The sequence below is a fragment of the Nylanderia fulva genome, unplaced genomic scaffold (assembly GCF_048542155.1).
Source record: "Nylanderia fulva isolate GAGA-0341 unplaced genomic scaffold, ASM4854215v1 Scaffold418, whole genome shotgun sequence".
In the NCBI taxonomy this organism is placed as follows: Eukaryota; Metazoa; Arthropoda; class Insecta; order Hymenoptera; family Formicidae; genus Nylanderia; species Nylanderia fulva.
Window position 1 is genome coordinate 34,681 of NW_028190497.1, and position 18,964 is coordinate 53,644.

The 18,964-nt window shown below is 41.8% G+C and overlaps 1 pseudogene; it reads right to left on the minus strand.

Moving 5' to 3' along the window:
- Positions 1-10,744: 10,744 nt before the first annotated feature.
- Positions 10,745-18,964, minus strand: LOC146721761 (uncharacterized; annotated as a pseudogene).

Here is an 18,964-nt window from a genome sequence, read left to right on the forward strand (position 1 = left end):
CGGGACAGTGAGAGAGAGGGGGGGTCGCATTACCCATCGCTGTCATCGGACTCGACATCTGTGCATAAAAATATAATAATTTAATATTTTATATATTTTGACATATTATATATATACTCACGTCCTTGACATGTGGGACAAGCGTTGGCCAGGTAGAATATGTATAATCTTTCCCGGCACTCTTCGCAACGCAGTTCGGGTACATTTATGTACCGCGATGTTGTGTGTCCCTCGAGGGTTGTGATGCTTATGAATCTGCTCCTGTTTCTCATGAAACAGCGAAAGCAGATCCTAAACGACCCCCATGGTATGGCGAACGCCATGACATACGACGCCACAGTGCATACCCTCGCTGTCTCGTCGAGGGATGCAGTGGCGCGTATGCCATACATCCAGGGACCTCACCGACTCCCGGACAGCGTTGTCAGTATCGTACCCGTCGTCATTGTCATCTTCATCTTCATCGTCATCGTCATCGTCATCGTCATCGTCATCGTCATCGTCATTGTCATCGCCGTCTTCTTCAATGGGCACGATATCAACATCCATATCCTCAATGTCGTCCAGGACGTTGTTCACCTCCCTGTCGTACACAGGGTCGTACACCGCACCATCACTGTCACTGTCGTCGTCGGAGATGGTTATGATCTCCATCTCGTCATCCGGGACGACGACCACCTCCACCTCGTCATCAGGGATGACCACCACCTCCATCTCTTCATTGTCGGAGATCACTACTTCCATGTCTTTCTCCATTTTTGCAAAAACAATTGATTCTCGAGTCACTTATTGCGCTGAAATGTCACCGTACTATGACCCGGCAGTGACATCGGTCCTCATTATATATCCCGGTTATCCCTTTGTTCATGCAATGATGCAATTATCTCCGAAAGATGATCTCCGACGAAACAAAAAATAGCGGCTGCTCAGTAGTTGTCTATCGACATGTTTACACCTTCCGCGAAGACATATCTACTCTCTCTCTCAGAACACGTTGATATCACATATGTTGTACACCTATTTTATCACAGAAAAGATAAATAGGCTGCCGACAAAAAATCTGGCGATGATGATGATGATGATGACGATGACGATGGTTCTCTCCTATCTGACTCCTCCTCCTCCTCCTCCTCCTCCTCCATTTCTTGGTCAGAATCATTTTCGGATGATTGTGTTTTGCATGACACCGATGGTGAAGGCATGTCCATGTAGCCAAATTCATAGTTGTCCACAGTGAAATAATCGACACAATTTTTGTATCGACGTTGATAACATGCGACTCGCTTGTGTCGCTTAGACGTTCTGGTGCATTTAGATAAATCACCAGCCACTCTTACAATGTCTTCATGCGTTTCCAGGAACTGGGCTACACGTCTTGTATGCAGTTTTCGCACACCAAGTTCGCGATTTCGTACATATTGTACAATTGAAGTCACCGCTTCACGTTTATTACAAAACGGGTTATCTTTTTTTTCATTGTGACAGCATACCTCGAGATGTCTATACCATCTCTCGACAGTCTTATAACACCACTTTTCATAACATTCTGCATGATTTTGCGGTGCGCTCTCCATTTTTCAATGTCTATCACTTATTCGCACTTTTAACCTCAGCCTATTTTCGCTGACATTCGCTGCAATCCCTGATCATCGGTGCAGGACCGTCAATATGCGTTCGCATCCACGGCCGATTGTAGTGTTCGAGGCAGCGACGATATGTCTGAACCTCCGGATCCGTCTTGATATGCTCCGGCAGTTTTTCCCACAAATGCTCTACGAAATATCCACACTTTTGCAGTAAAACAATCTTCGGAATATATTGCAACTGTTCGGCACTTAAACTGAGAATGTCGGAAGCACTTGATAGTATTACAAACATTCTGAATGAAGCGTGCGCTCGCCAGTGGTACTATGGCCCGGCAGCTGCATCGGTCCTCATTATATATCCCGATCATCCCTTTGTTCGTGGGGATGATGATGCAATTGTTAATTCGCGAGAAATATTTGTGTGATATCTTCGGAGAAAATTTAGATATCGCTGATAATTCTTAGAAATACATAGATAAGGCCGCCCGTTACCTTTCATTTCACCCCGTCGGATCGACACGCCGGATCGGATTAACATGTCGCAACCTGTACGGATCAACCCGCTTGATTGTCGGCGAACCTTTTGTTCTTAGTAATTCGCAGAATTATCTTATCAAACTTAGATATCCGATTGTCGGCGCTCGATCCAAGCTTGGATTCTGAAACGGCGGCAGCCATTCGCAGAATTTTTATCTTATCAAATTTAGATGAAGAAACGCAACCCCCTTGATTGTCGGCGCTCGGCTTGGATTTGGATACGGCGGCAGCCATTCGCAGAATTTTTATCTTGGATTTTCGGAGAAAATTTATGAAAACTTTGATACCTTACAAAGACGCCGCTTATCTTTGATACCTTACAAAGATGCCGCTTATCTTATCTTCGGAGAAAATTTATGAAAACTTTGATACCGCTCAAAGACGCCGCTTATCTTATCTTATCTTTGTTTATGAACATATCAGGTAACATGATCCCCTTATCTTATCTTGTTTATAAATATATCAGGTAACATGATCCTCTTATCAGGTTATCTGATATGTTTATAAACAAAGATAAGCTTATCTACTGATAAGACCCCCTCCTCCCGCGTGACGTCACCCCCCTCGCCCCCGATTCCCCCCCGCCCCTCACCCCCCCTCATTGCCCACGGGTTAGAACCCCCATAGTATCCCTACTCAGGTAGTCGACCCTCGTTTCTCGAAAATATTTGTTGAAAGGCCTTTATTACGCAGGTAGCTGTTTTGTCACGTAAAGGTTCTACCCAAACAAATTTACTAAGCACATCGATAACCGTTAATAGATAAGAATAGCCGTCATTATAGGATCGATTAAATCGGCTTCCCATAAATCATCGATATTTGTTACGTTATAATGTAAACGAGGAAATTTTCGTCGTACCGGCCGATGCAGCGTGTATGCATCCTGTGATTTAAGCCACTCGACGACTTTGTTACGCGTAAAATTCGGTTTAACGGCTCGCGATAAATTGTCCACCGCAGAGTAGCCTGCATAATGCGAGGGGTCGTAATACAATTTTTCAAATTCCATCAATTGAGATTTATCCAATCGAGTAAACCTCTTCTTCTCTTTGACGGAGAAACTACGTTATATGGTAATGTTCTATCGTCGTCACCGTCGTCGTCACCTTCTTCGTCGGCGGATATAAATTGCGTATCTCCTTCGGTTTCACTCGCTTCGTCTAACCTGTGACTGTGCGATTTTGAACGTGTGATCGGAGTGGAGGATCCGCGAGGTAACGCGGTAGTAATATAGCGAGATCGCGCGCCTACTTTTAATAACTTTTGATTTCCTATGAGACGCGGTCACGTAGTAATCGAGCAAACTGATTTCTTCCGGTTGCTTCTACCGTTTTTCTCTCGCGTACCGCATCGTTTATAAGTTCCGCGATATTCGAACCCTCCACAACGTCGCCGTCTATAGTTACGAGCCCTTGTCTATTCCAGTTAATCTTAGATGACGGAGTAAGGAGCAGTTGCTTCATTATCAAGCGTGCTTTACTACGATAACTTTTCGGAACACTATTAAGTATTTTTTGTATCATTTCCGCTGATTGAGCGCGTTTTTTCTCGAAACTACTACTACTAGCGGCGCTAATGTTACCGTCGCTGGTAATTAAAGTTTGCGTTTCCATAAGTTCATCGTCATCATCGAAGTTATCATCCTCTTGCTCTTTCGTGTCTTCGTCCTGTTCTCCATCGCGTTCATCGCTGACGTGCACGTTTTTGCGTAAATGTTTTCTCGCAGCACGAATAAATTGAAGATAACGCTGAAGTACCTCCTTATACATTTTCCATCTTTCGTGGTGTGAGATTCAGAATACGCCACATCTTTGCATCGAGCCGTGACAAAGGAGTTCCCGGGGTCCGTACGGAATTATTAGTATCATTTTCCACATTCGATATCTCGGTAATTTTATTCGATGAATTATCGGCCGACGCGTTAGAGGAAATTTCCGGTTGTCGCTGCAGTCTTTCGAGATTTTCCGACGAAATTAAAATCATTTTTTTTGCTCTTTCCATTATTGAATTGTAAATATTTTATCTTTTTCACATTTGACGCAACAAATATACACAGAATAGCGTCCCTTTTTTAATCTCCAATGATCCGGGATAATATAGCTCCGAGTATAGGAGCAATAAGATAGGGTAAGAATCCGCCGCGTTGCACCAATAGTTTTCTCTTAACTTTCAAATTATCTTTTTTCGCAGCAATACGACGTAGGATCGATTTATGTCTAGCAAGGCGATTCTTTTCACTACTCGCAAGCGGTACGTTACCTTTAAGAGTATTGAAAACGCACTTGAATACACTTAATGAGATTATTATCGACGGAACGTAAAAACGCTGTTCTTTGATTTTTTTTCAGATAACATAAAGTTTTCAAAAGATTCGTGTTTCTTTCGCCGATAGATCGTCTAGCGATTTTTACCGCTCCGTCGGATGAATTCTTCGACGACGACGATGATGCCGGTTGCGATTTATTTTCTTTTTTTACCATCGCAGTGTAATTGCACGAGTGACAAGTCGTGTGTGAATACGAGTCTTTTATACGCCTCCGCCTCTTTTGATCGATCTACGTGGAATGTACGCGTAATGCAGCTTATCGTTGGGAAAGATACACGTCCGAAATCGATATTCATCTGGAGTCGATTGTTTTAAATCGAGCAATAAATACCCGTGAGGCTTCGAGGTAGCGTCGTAGTACGCTTCTTCCATAAATTTAGGATTGTCCGGATATACTTGACGCGCTAAATGCCGAATTTGCGCGCGATTGCGTGGATTTTTGAAAACTACTATGTAAATGTCGCGTTGTCCGCGTCCCTGATGGAAGAGATTTTGCAAAATGAGAATAACACTGAGATTCTTATGATGGCTTCCTTTAGTAAACAGATCTACGATAACATCGCACGATGACGACTCTCTCATAAGATCGTCGATTATCACTAATTTCGGGGTGAGTGGATCGTAAGAATAATCTTCCGGGCGCGGTAAACCCTCGTGAAATTCGATTATATTTTTCTTCGAGTTTATCGGAACGCTATTTGCATATACGTTCTTTTTTCTTACGCTACTCTTCTCTTCTCTTTCATTTTCATCGCATTGCAGGCGTTGATAGGCATCTTGCCACTCGGCGTAATAAAATAAAATTCTCTCGAATCGAGTATCGGACACGTCGGACAAATAACGAAGAAATGTTTTCACGAAAATCGTTTTTCCACATCCCGTAGGCCCGCAGACGATCGACGTCCAAGGATGTTTCCAGCGTACATCCATTTCCCCAAAATGAACGCGATATTCACCTACGTACAATCTCGTAAATGAAAGAAAGTCTAATCCGACGCGTTCTTAAAAACAAAAAATTAGCGTAAAGAGCGTCCGTGTATTTAAATTTTAATATTACTCATAGTATGAAATGAGTTACGGCGGAAAAAGCTTATTCGCGCACCGGGGGCCAACCCGCGGCGGTCGCATGCTCGTGCTAGCGTACAGCGAATAGCGCCGATCAGCTGACGAGCGCCGATCAGCTGATGAGCGCCTGGTTAGCTCGCAACTACCGATCAGCTGATGAGCGCCTGGTTAGCGCATCGCTACCGATCAGCTGACGAGCGCTACGTTGCGCTGCCCACAATCAGCTTTTAATCAAATGTTCTCGTTGGTGTGTATGTCTTGCGATAGCGGACGTATGTGAGTTCGGCATGAATATATTTGAATATATAAAAATTGTACGTAACAAGAATTTTTAAAAATTATGTCATTTCATATAGAAACGTATAATAATTAAGGGAAACTAAGACAATTCCACGTATTCAAACGATGGATGGCCAAGAGTTTTCCACCTTTAAAATCATCATTGGAAATAATCCGCATTAACATCTGAAATGATCCAAGAACAATATAGAGATGTATTCAGCCTCAAAATCATACACGCTACACATCATCAAAAGTTGTAATTGTTCGCATCACCCAAATTATTTTATATATGATTATAATAAACAGTAAGAATTGCAATCGTTAGCATTGTCGAAATGTTTTTTAATTTTATAATTGACTAATATTATATGATTTCACTGAAGAAGACTGCGTACAATCGAAACGTTTGTGATTTAATGTATTATTATGTTTTGATGGTTTTTAAAATAAAAATTTATAATTTTCATTAACATCCGAATAATTTTATGCTCTTTAGTTGGCCTGTACTGACATTAATTTTACAATTTTATTTCAATATATAAGAGCGTTATAATTTTTACTCATTTATTATGTAAATATCATTGTTATCTGTTTGTCGTTTAAAAATTTTTTAAATTCTTTGGAATTTACTCCGGGGTATTGATCAGTTAGAAGCATGTATATGTTCTCCGTCTCTGTTATGTTGCTTGTTAGTTTTAAAAGTCACTTGCACTTTGAGTTCTTGAAGTCACAATGAAAACGTATCTTGTAAAGTGATCCACTAATAAGTGTAGGTATTTTTTTGTAGATCTAGAGCCTCCAAAGCCTCCAATCGTATCTATAGAGACTATTTCAAATGGTTTTGTAGCTGGGCCTAAGTGGGATATTAAATCAATTTTGTCCTGTCTTCTTGTTTTGTTTTTTGTGCAGATCTCGCAATTTTTACAGCTTTTTTAAAATGTTTTTTGTTAAGTTTTTCGCTGTGTATGTTGGACTAATTTTCTTTAGCATTTGGTTGATACCAATATGGCCTAAATTGTGGTGTACTTTTTTTATTAGTTTTAAACTGAATTCTTCTGATAAAATAATCTTCTTTTTTTTCCTAACTTTCTTAAAGTACACTTTATTTTTCTTTGTCAGTTCATTCTTTTTATTTTGGATATCTTCATTTGAATTTTGATCTGTCAGAATTTCCTCTATTTTTATTAAATTGACAATTTTAAACTGTTGTGACCGTACGATCCCTTATTTTGGTTGGGACCCAATTTGCAACGGCCTCAGGCTGCTCGCTTTCGCCATATACGTGGTCGCCAGTTGTTTTACCATCCAAACAACAAGGTTCATTTACAGCTGCTGGTCCAGGTCAGGAAGTGCCCTTTGATCGTCTCTGTCGTAATCGCGCATCTGGTCTGGTGCGCTGACGCAATCGTCGTCGGTTTGCTTTGATGAACAAAAGGATTCAAGATGGCCGCCAAGGTTGCCTTTGATACGCCGACTAACCCAACTTTGTCGAGGCAGTGATTCCTTTATCTGGATCTCCTATGCTGTGATTTTAATGTCTATTTCTTTTTCAGTCTTAGCGGGATTCGGGATACTTCCGTGCTATCGCCGTAGACTGTGGGACTACGCTGGACTGATTCGTCGCTGGAAGGACGAGGACGGGTAAGTGACTTCACACGTTTAATTTAACCTTGATAAGTATAAATATTTATTTTCTTTTCAGGTCACGCACTGAGTCACAATTTAGTCCCGTTAACATTATACTTTTCGGTCGATTGCTCGTTACCGTAATTTTGTTTTGCCGATCTCGTTACACTTTTTATCGCCGCGTATCGCGTACAGTGGTTTAGAGTAGTCGACGTATTACTACCGCTATTGTTGCCGAAGTGTCTTGTCCGCGTTATTCAAGAATGCTTTTCCTGAAAGTCCTCTTTGTGAATTCTAGGTGGAGATAGAACTCCCGGGCTCTCTCGACGTCGGCTTATATAGCCGCCGAGACGCTCGCCCCGCTCTTGGCCCACCGGCCAATTGCGTTTCGCCGCCCCACCAGTGGTCCGCTGACCATTCAGGATTTCGCGCGCTCGCGGTATGCTAAGCTTGACTCACTGAGAGTTCTTGTTTTTTGGTTTTTCTTATCTTAAATAACTTTATATTATAAATATACTTTGTACATATCCTTGCTACCTATTTTAACCTATTTATTGTTATTTTTGAGTATTTTATTTATTTTGTAATTTTTATTTGTGTTTTAATGAATAATATTCTAATCGTTTAATATATGTAAATATCTGTTAGTTTCGCGAGAAATAATAAATAACATTATTCTTTGCTAAGACTATATGACATTAAACAAAACTGATATTTAAGCTTAAATTAACTTGTGATATTATATTCATATCTTAACTTAGCGGAATACAAATATTTTGACAAAGTGATATTTCGCATTGTAACTAAAACGTAGTTCGTTGATTTATTAGATATTTTACTAGTAGCTATTTATGCTATTTAATTGTAATATGCTTATTATTTGTGATGTTTGACTAGTAATTGAGATACTTTAATAAATCAACGTAACTTAACTTAAAATATTTGAAATACATGTCATTTGGTTGTTTAAACGTAATTTTGACATATTTCGTAACTTAAGAATGATTTTTGGTAAAATTATTAAAAATGATTTTTATGAAATAAAATTGTTAAGATTACATTTCTTTTTGTTATTTAAATGTATTTTATTGTGTTCGGAAATTTAAACTTAATTTTTGCCGACTTTTATGATTTTTTCTAAATTTGCATAATTAAACTAAAAATGTTTAAAATACATATCTTTTATTTGTTTGATTGTATTCTAGTATGTTTTAACTCTAAACTCAAACTTTGACAATACAAAAAGAAAATTTACTGAAATGATTGTTTATGGTTATTATATTATTAAATTGCTTCTAGACTATTTATCTTAACTTAATACTTAAAATTAAATGATGTTATTCTATTTACATTTTGGCGGTCGACTCGCTCTGCTGCTGGATCGCCGCTTCCTACGACTTGAGATTCTCTTCCGGACTGCGACTCTCTGTGGTTGGTCGCACTGTTTATCTTCATTTTCGTCTGCTTCCAGTACTGGGTTTCTGCTCAAGCAGTCTGCTTCCACATTTTTCTTTCCTAGCGTATGTTTGATCTTAAAATTATATTGCGATAAGAAATAGGTCAGGTCTCCTAGTTCTTCATCCGGCCTTGATTTGATATTCATGTTTTCTAGTGGTTTATGGTCCGAGAATACTGTGAATGACTTGTCTAATAGCCAGTACTGCCAGTGTTTTATGGCCTCTTTGATTGCTAGGCATTCTAAGTATATCGCTTTCTTTCTTTCTTGATTTTTATTTAATTTTTTGAAAAATATGCCTACTGGTTTATCTGTTTTATCTGGTTGCGTTTGTTTTAAGACTGCACCGACGCCTTTTAAACAAGCATCTGTGTATATTTTTATTGGTAGGTTTTGGTCAAATATTGCCAAGATCGGTTTCGAACATAGCAGTTCTTTAGTTGTCTCGAATGATTTTTGACATTCGTCTGACCATATAAAGTTTTAATTCTTTCTCAGAAAGTTATGCAGTGGATCTAAGATTATTGCTCTCTTTGGTATATAGTCGTGATAAAAATTTATTTTTCCTAAAAATTGCTTGATATTTTTCCTAGTCTTCGGAGTTGGAAAATTTTTTATTGAAATTAAATTATCCTTTATTGGTTTAACTGAGTTATTTTGTATAATATGACCAAGATATTTCGCTGAGTTTTCAGCAAATGTGCATTTAGTAAATTTTAATCTGAACCCTTTCTTCTTTATTGCTTCCAATAGTTGTCTTAAATGGTTTATGTGTTCCGGAAAGGATTTTGAGAATACTAAGATGTTGTCTATGTAGTTTACAGCGAAGTCCGTGAGGTTGTATGTTCTTAGTATATTTCCAAGTATTCTTTGGAAAATCGCTGGTGATGTTTTTAGTCCATAGGGTAGGCAAGTCCATTGATAGTGTCCATTCTGAGTGACAAATCCAGTTTTATTTTTATCTTCAATCCTTAGGGGGATTGACCAAAACGCAGAGTTTATATCCAGCGTTGTAAAAAGTTCACAATTTCTTGTCTTTATTACCAGATCTTCAATCCGTGGAAAAGGTTGGGCTTGAGGTATTACTATTTTATTCAAGTCTCTGAAATCTATGCATAGTCAATTTTTTTGTTTTCTTCTTTCTTGAAAGCTAAGGTTACTGGTGCCGCAAATGGGCTGTAGGATTCTTCTATAAGTTTTTTTTTCCAATAGTTTTGATATTTGCCCTTCAATCTCTTTCTTATCTTGCTCAGTACATCTGTAGGGCCTTTTACTACAGTATTTGTCAATAAATAGGTCTATTCGTGCTTCATATTCTTTCACTAACCCGATATCATATTTGTCCTTTGCAAATACTGTTTTATACTTTTCAATCATTTCGCTTATATCACTTTTTTGTCTAAGAGTCAGGTGATTTATTTTTATCTTGAAATTTTCTTTTTTTACTTGTTCATTAAAATTTACTAGAGACTTTTTTTCTTCGTTATTATTATGTAAATTCGTAGAAATTTCTTCTGTTCTAGTTTTATTTTGTTGATTTGAGTTATTTTTCTGAGTTATTCTTAGATCTTCATTCTGGACCAGTTTAAATTCTTTAATCATGTCTAATCCAATTAGAAAATCATATATAAAATTTTCTTTATCGATGATATATACATCGACTTCTTTTTCTATTTCATAGATTTTAATTTTTAAAGTTGTCAAACCACTTGTTTTCTTAACACCATTAATTGTTATTAAATCTGCGTTGTTGGAATGGTTTTTTTCTTCCTTTTAATTTTAATATTTTAGAATTGATCAGAGAGACATTTGAGCTTGAATCATAAATTCCAAATAGATCTATTAGTTTGACTTTTATTAATGGTGTTACTGCTCGTTTTTTGTTTCTTTTTCGTTTAATTTCGTTTCAATTACTGAGTTGTTAACATGTTTTATAGAGTTTTTCTTTTCTTGCTTATTTTCTTCGGATTTGAACCAGCATAGGTGTTCGGGGTGGTATCGTATACTTTTTTTTCTTTACAGATTGTACAGGGTTTTTTCCTTCCTTTTCTTTTGTTTTTTGGTCTTTTGTATTTTTATTATTTTCAAATTTTTTTTTGTTTGCCAGATGTTCTAGTTTTCCGATTTCGTTGTACAAGTCTTCAGTTGTTGTTAAAGTTTCCCTGTCAATTCTATCTGACACGAAGTTTGGAAGGCCTGTCGCTATCAAATCTATTAGTGTACCTATATCAATTGATTTTCTTATTTCCAGCAAAAGTTTTTCTTTCTTGATGGCGTAATCCAGCAGAGGTCCTGATTGGTATTTGAATGAAAAGGCATATCTAATTGCCGACCATCCTTTATTGGCGTATGTCTCAATAAAATTTGTTTAAAATTGTCACGTATTTTCGGAGCGACGAAGCAAGGTCAATCGTAGAAATTGAAAATATTCGACGCCGAGATGTTATTCCGGTTGTTTTCGATTCCGCGAGCGAGGAATCTACAAAAACTCGCCTTTGTCTCGCGTTTCGGAGCGTGATGGGGCAATCGTCCGCGAATAGGATTTCAGCACGTGTGCCACGCGTCGATCGGATGATCGATCGCCCCCTTAGCTGCCGAATTCCGCGAGGATCAAAAATGAGTCTACTCGAGGAGTCTGAACTGAAGAGACGTCTCCGTGTATATCAGCGAAAAGAGCATCGCGCGAATTTATCTCGTTCTAGAGCGAACTTCCGCGTTTTAATCTTGTCTGCGAGAGTTTTGAATAAAACTTTTTTGCCTCAAAAGTGAATTTCTCCACCTTTACAATTTTCTCCGCATCCAGTCTCCTTCGTATCTGCGAGCCGACTTATAAATAAATAAATTTGCCTCTGCGCGGAAAATTAAAACAAATCGAAGGTTCTCGCACAGAAGTAAAATGGTCCTTCGAGCCGGATTGTGAAGATAACGAGGACGATAAGGTAAAACGGAGAAAGTGATTCTCGTGTGACTCTCGCGGACAGTGAAAAAGCGCGGGTGGACAATAGAAGCACATCGTCTTACAAACGAGTGTGCAAAAGAAGAGACAGGAACCAAGTGTCGAGTTCGCTCTCGAGAAACAAGTGTACGGGTAGACTCCGATTCACGTCGTCAAAACCCAATTCGACTCGTGAGACAAAACTTAGTGGTCTCTTTCGAGACAAATTCGTCGCGTTCGACAGTCAGGTCGTTCGCGAACTCGTGCCGTCGGCGCCGTTCACGCGCCCGACATACTCAGTGGTCTCTTTTGAGACAAATTCGTCGCGTTTCGACAACAAGGTCGTCCGCGAACTCTTGCCGTCCGCGCCGTTCACGCGCCCGACATACTCAGTGGTCTCTTTTGAGACAAATTCGTCGCGTTTCGACAACAAGGTCGTCCGCGAACTCTTGCCGTCCGCGCCGTTCACGCGCCTGACATAATCAATGGTCTCAAGTCAAACTTGAGACATACGCGTCGCGTTCGATAGAGGAAGCGTCCGCAAATCTTTCCGTCTGTACTACTGACGTTGCTCCGAAAAAAATGTCGACAGCAAAAGATCTGTTGATCGCGCAATTAGACACGATCTCTCAAGTGAAACGCGTGCTCGTGAATTACAAGAAGTTGGCTAAGGTCAATATTACCCTGCCAAAAATTCAAGGACGATTGGACGAGCTTACGTCGCTCTGGGCATCCTGCAGGGAGCTCCACGTCAAGCTCTTACAATCTACGTCTTCAGATGAACGGGCGAAGGTTGCCTACTTCGTCGATGAAGATTTTCTAATCGCTGAGGATGTCTACCTCGAGACGGCCGATATGCTCCGTGATATGATAAGTAAATTAAGCGTCTCTTCACCGCCTTCTCTCGATCGTAGCACTGACTCCTCGTTTCGCGACAGTAATAATAATGGTTTCCAGTTGCCTCGTATTACGCTTCCGAAATTTTCGGGGAAGTTTTCCGAATGGGAAAGCTTCAAGAACACTTTCGAGTCTCTCGTTGCTAGTAACGGTACGCTCACTAACACTCAAAAGTTTCATTACCTGAAAACAAGTGTCATCGGTGACGCTGCCTTAATAATAAATAATTTAAAGATTTTGGATCCGAATTACGAATCGGCGTGGCAACTCTTAATTGCCGAATATGATGATGAGGCGACCTTGATTAATACTCACTTGCATGCTTTCATGAGCATGCCCGTTATGAAACATGAAAGCGTAGGCGAGTTAAAGAGATTGCGAGACACGGTGGCTGCATCGCTGGCCGCGCTGACGAATTTGAGTCGACCGGTTGCTCAGTGGGACGATATGCTTGTTTATTGCGTCTCACAAAAATTCTGTCAAAAAACGCGAAGCGAGTGGAACTTGAAGTGTTCCTCTATAACTTCAATTCCGGCGTACAAAGATATTCATGAATTTCTTACGACTCGAATCCGCGGATTGTCAGACTTCGCGGAAGTTTCAAGAGAAAGTGTTAATCAAAAGCCAGACAAGCCGCGTTCGTCAATGCATAACGTCTCCGCTGTCAAGTGCATATGCTGCTCAGGCAATCATTTCGTGATAAAGTGCGAGCCGTTTCGTCAAAAATCAGTTGAACAACGAAATGAGCTCGCTCGCAAAAATCGTGTATGCTTTAATTGCTTGCGCTCGGGGCATATTTCGCCGAATTGCTCGAGCCAACAGCGATGCAACCACTGTAGTCGGTCTCATCATTCTTTATTGCATTCCGAAAATTATCAATCGTCAGCTGTCAGAAAAGGTTCGGAAGCTGCGAAACCGAGCGTGAAAACGAATGCGAAGTCCGACGCCTTGGACGGTTCCAATAACGCTGCCGTGGCCAGCGTCCAGACAATCGAGCCGCCGGACTTTACGACTCCGGCGGTTCTTCTCGCAACCGCGTGGGTGAACATCCACACCGCTGAGGTCCGACGCTTTAAGGTTCGCGCGCTATTGGATCAGGGATCCAATTTTAGTTTTATATCGGAATCTTTCTGTCAAACCATACGGACCAGGCGACAAAGAACCGATTTACAAATCAAAGGATTCGGGGAAACCTACACGGGTGCCGCAAAGTCGCGCGTGTCCTTGCGAATGACTCCGTGCGCGAAATCCGACTCGGTATTTCCAATCACAGTGTACGTGTTTCCGAAGATCACGTCGTACGCGGCTTCGCGAGTTCGACCTGTCGAATTGTGGCCTCACTTGAAGGGCCTTTCCCTCGCGGATCCGGATCCGTCGAGCAAACATCAAATTCACTTGCTTCTTGGAGCCGACGTTTATGGCTCACTTTTGATGCGCGACTTGAGGCAAGGTCCGCTCGGTATCCCCCACAGCTCAACTAACCGCGCTCGGTTGGATTATTTCCGGTCCGACCGAAAATAAACGGAAGGCTTCAAAAGAAGCCGTTTTAAATTGCGTTCTCGGTCAAGAGATAGACACTCTTCTCCAGCGGTTCTGGGAAGATGAGGAGATCGCGCCTCAAATTCCCCTCACGGAGGAGGAAGAGATTTGTGAGCGACACTTCGTGCAGACGCATAGTCGGTTGTCCGACGGACGATACGTCGTTCGACTACCCTTTAAATGTGATCCTCCGATCGAAATCGGAGAGTCTCTTTCCATTGCGCGGTCGCTGTACAACCGTATGGAAAACAGATTGAGAAATCGATCGGAACTGTATTCGCAGTATAACGAATTTCTAGCGGAATACGAGTCCCTCGGACATATGACTAGCGTCGACGAGTCGGAAAAAACCGAGTATTTGCCCGTTTACATTCCGCACCACCCCGTGATTCGGGAAGATAGTTGCACGACTAAATTACGGGTCGTTTTCAACGCGTCGTGCCGAACTAGGAATGGTACGTCGTTGAATGACTTTTTATTAATAGGGCCCAAATTACAGCAAGATCTACCTGCCGTGTTATCGCGATGGCGACGGTGGAGCTTCGTCTGTACGGCCGACATCGCCAAGATGTTTCGGCAAATTCAAATTTATGAGCAAGATTCAGACTACCAAAGAATTCTTTGGCGTCCTCAAGCGGAAGCGCCCGTTCGACATTTTCGCTTGTTAACGGTCACTTACGGTCTCGCTCCCGCTCCGTATCTCGCAATGCGAGTATTGAAACAGCTCGCCCTTGACGAGGGAGAAAAGTTCAAGGCCGCGGTTCCTATCCTAGGAGAGTCTATTTATGTAGACGACGCCCTGTTTGGCGCGGATGATATAAAATCTTTAAAAAATACTCGCGTTCAATTGATGCAGTTAATGGAAAAGGGGGGATTTCAATTAAGGAAATGGGCATCAAATTCGATCGAACTTCTCAAGGATTTGTCTGTTGACCAATCGGAAGTAACCGATCATCTAATCCTGACGGAAGATTCACTTAAAGTTCTCGGCCTGTCATGGATTCCTAACGAAGACGTGTTTCGCTTGGTCGTGAACTCGACCACCCCCAGCGTTCCTACCAAACGCTCAATTCTTTCATTTATCGCGAGGCTTTACGACCCTCTCGGATGGGCCGCTCCCGTCGTGATCGTGGCAAAAATAATACTTCAAGAGCTGTGGTTGTTACATTGCGAATGGGACTCTCTCATCTCCGATGAGTTAACGTCCCGTTGGAATTATTTTGTATCAGAATTTCACAAATTAGAAATGATCAAAATTCCACGGTGGACTGGTCAAGGTCCACAAACTCTCGCGCTAGAGATACACGGTTTTGCTGACGCGTCAAATCGAGCTTATGCCGCCGTCGTATATCTTCGCGTCTATCATTCGCTTTCAGACTTCGCAATAAATTTAATCGCAGCAAAAACAAAGGTCGCGCCCGTGAAAACCGTGAGCATCCCGCGTCTAGAGTTAAACGCGGTAGTGTTATTGAGTCGCCTCGTAAAGTGGACTGTTAATTCGTTGCAGTTAGTTGGAACTCCGATCCATTGTTGGACGGATTCCACGATAGCTCTGGCGTGGTTGCGCCAGCACCCATCAAAGTGGAACACATACGTGGCCAACCGCGTGGCTGAAATACAGAACAATTTGCCATCTACTCGATGGAGTCACGTACCATCGGTAGAGAACCCGGCGGATTGTGCGTCGCGCGGGCTATCCGCGTCTGAGTTAGTGTCGCATTCGCTATGGTGGACGGGACCACCATGGCTTCGGTAACCTTCAACGGCTTGGCCGATTCATGATATGACGAATACTAGACCCACTAATGAACTACAGCAAGTTTCAGCTGAACTGCGAAAAACTAAAGTTCTTCACATTGAAGGTGAAGAAGAGTGGGATCTACTTTACAAATTTTCAAGTTGGACGAAGCTCGTCCGAGTGACGGCTTACGTCCACAGGTTTCTCGCCTTACTGCGGAAGGACAAGGTTCGTAAATTTAAAAAAGCTTCGACACTGAGCGTCGACGAGCTTAAACGGGCCGAGCAACTCTGGCTGTCTTATGTCCAGCGGAGAGCTTTCAAGGTCGAATTCAAAACTTTGCAAAAGACTGCCACGATTTCAAAAAGGAGTTCCCTTCGAACTTTTGCTCCATTCTTAGGAAAAGATTCGGTACTCCGGCTTGGCGGGCGGTTGCGACACTCCGCTCTTAGCTACGATGAGCAACATCCCGTAATCGTGCCGCGCGGACAACTCGCTTACCTTCTAATCGCTCAAGCTCATAAGAGTACACTCCACGGTGGAGTTCAAATCGTGCTGCGCACCCTTCTTCAGAATTATTGGTTAATGGGAGGGCGAAACTCCGTCAAGGGATATATAAGACAATGCATCCCTTGCGTACGTCACTCGGCTAAACTTTCGAGCCAATTCATGGGAGACCTCCCGTCTCCACGCGTCAATCCGTCGTCTCCATTTGCTCATACGGGAGTGGATTATGCTGGCCCTTTCTTAGTCACGCCGTTCGTTGGCAGAGGCCAAAAAACCAGAAAAAATTATATAGCTTTGTTCATCTGCCTCGTCACGAAAGCAATCCACGTAGAGCTAGTCGAAGACTACTCTAGCGCTGGGTTCCTCGCCGCCTTTCGGCGATTTGTGAGCCGAAGGGGCTTGCCGTCCAAGCTATATAGCGATAATGGAACGAACTTCCACGGGGCTGACAAGGAATTGAACGACGCGTTCAGCGCCTTGATGAAGGATTCGTCACTGCACGACATCCTTGCAAATGACAAAATTGAATGGAACTTCATTCCGTCTGCGGCTCCTCACTTCGGTGGGCTATGGGAGGCGGGAATCAAAAGTCTCAAGTCGCACTTAAAACGAGTCGCCGGTTCGCGAACTCTGTCACAGGCCGAATTCGCGACGTTATTATGCCAAATCGAGGCGTGCTTAAATTCTCGTCTGATCGCGGCATTAAGCGACGATCCGAGTGACCTATCGGCACTCACTCCGGGTCATTTCCTGATCGGGCGCCCCATAATTGCGATACCGGAGGAGTCAGTGCTCGAAAGTAATGCGAATCGACTATCGCGATGGCAGATGGTCCATTCTTTAGTCGAACAGATTTGGCGCTCGTGGTCGCAAGACTACTTGCACTCCCTGCAGCAGCGGCGTAAGTGGTCGGAAAAAACGTCTTGTTTTCGCATAGGAGAACTCGCCTTGTTGAAGAATCTCTTGCTCCCTCCGAGCAAGTGGAACCTAGCGCGAGTCACGCAGATTCATCCCGGCTCGGATGGACTCGTGCGAGTAGTTACGGTGAGAACTGCGAGCTCGATCCTGAAACGACCAATTATGCTACTGTGCCGGCTGCCAATCAATAGCAATATTTGAAAATTGTACTTGCGTTAAACTTAGATTGTAATTATTTGATAAATTTCGGGTGTGATTTATGTATTTAGCGTCAAAATCTACTATGTTAGGCAATATTCTCCTCTTCGGCGTGGTTTTCGAGCCAGGTATCGCATTTATGACTTTGTTATTTGACCCATCGCATTGTCGGTAGAATTTCGAAACATGTATAATTGTATTTGTGTGCTCGAACAGCCGAAAGAGGCGAATATTTGCTAAGGCTCAGTGCCTATTGAAAATTGAGAGCGTCTTTATAATTCAGAAATATTTACTCGAAAATTGTAAAAGGTTTTTTCACCTTCTGATTACTTGCCCTCGTTATTCGATCGCAAGGAATTATTGCATTGATCTCTTGTTTGATTTCTTGGTTGATTGAAAATTGATTTATTGTCTTCATCGTACGTTGAAGACTACCGTTGGCTATATTTCGCATATTCGCATACGTTCAAATGCGAGGCGGGCGGTATGTTTAAAATTGTCACGTATTTTCGGAGCGACGAAGCAAGGTCAATCGTAGAAATTGAAAATATTCGACGCCGAGATGTTATTCTGGTTGTTTTCGATTCCGCGAGCGAGGAATCTACAAAAACTCGCCTTTGTCTCGCGTTTCGGAGCGTGATGGGGCAATCGTCCGCGAATAGGATTTCAGCACGTGTGCCACGCGTCGATCGGATGATCGATCGCCCCCTTAGCTGCCGAATTCCGCGAGGATCAAAAATGAGTCTACTCGAGGAGTCTGAACTGAAGAGACGTCTCCGTGTATATCAGCGAAAAGAGCATCGCGCGAATTTATCTCGTTCTAGAGCGAACTTCCGCGTTTTAATCTTGTCTGCGAGAGTTTTGAATAAAACTGCTTTGCCTCAAAAGTGAATTTCTCCACCTTTACAATTTTCTCCGCATCCAGTCTCCTTCGTATCTGCGAGCCGACTTATAAATAAATAAATTTGCCTCTGCGCGGAAAATTAAAACAAATCGAAGGTTCTCGCACAAAATTTTTTTTCCATTTTCTCCATTCTGAATTTATTGTGAGTTTCATCATCATACAGCTATACCAATCTCGGCTGGATTTATCCAGGAACAGCTTAAAAATTTCAATTTTTCCTTTGTCTTCCTTTATGTTAAAGCGTTCACATTCTTTTTCAAAATCGTTTACCCATTGGTACGCGTTAGGGTTTTTATTTGAGAATTTTTCAATTGTAAATTTTCCTGCTATTTTCCCTAGATTTTGTTGTTCAGAGTCTCGTTGCTTTGCTTCCAATAATTTATCTAACAATTTTGTTACGGTTTCTTTTGAAGTTTTTTCCACGGATCTAGCAGCAGATTGTATCTCCAT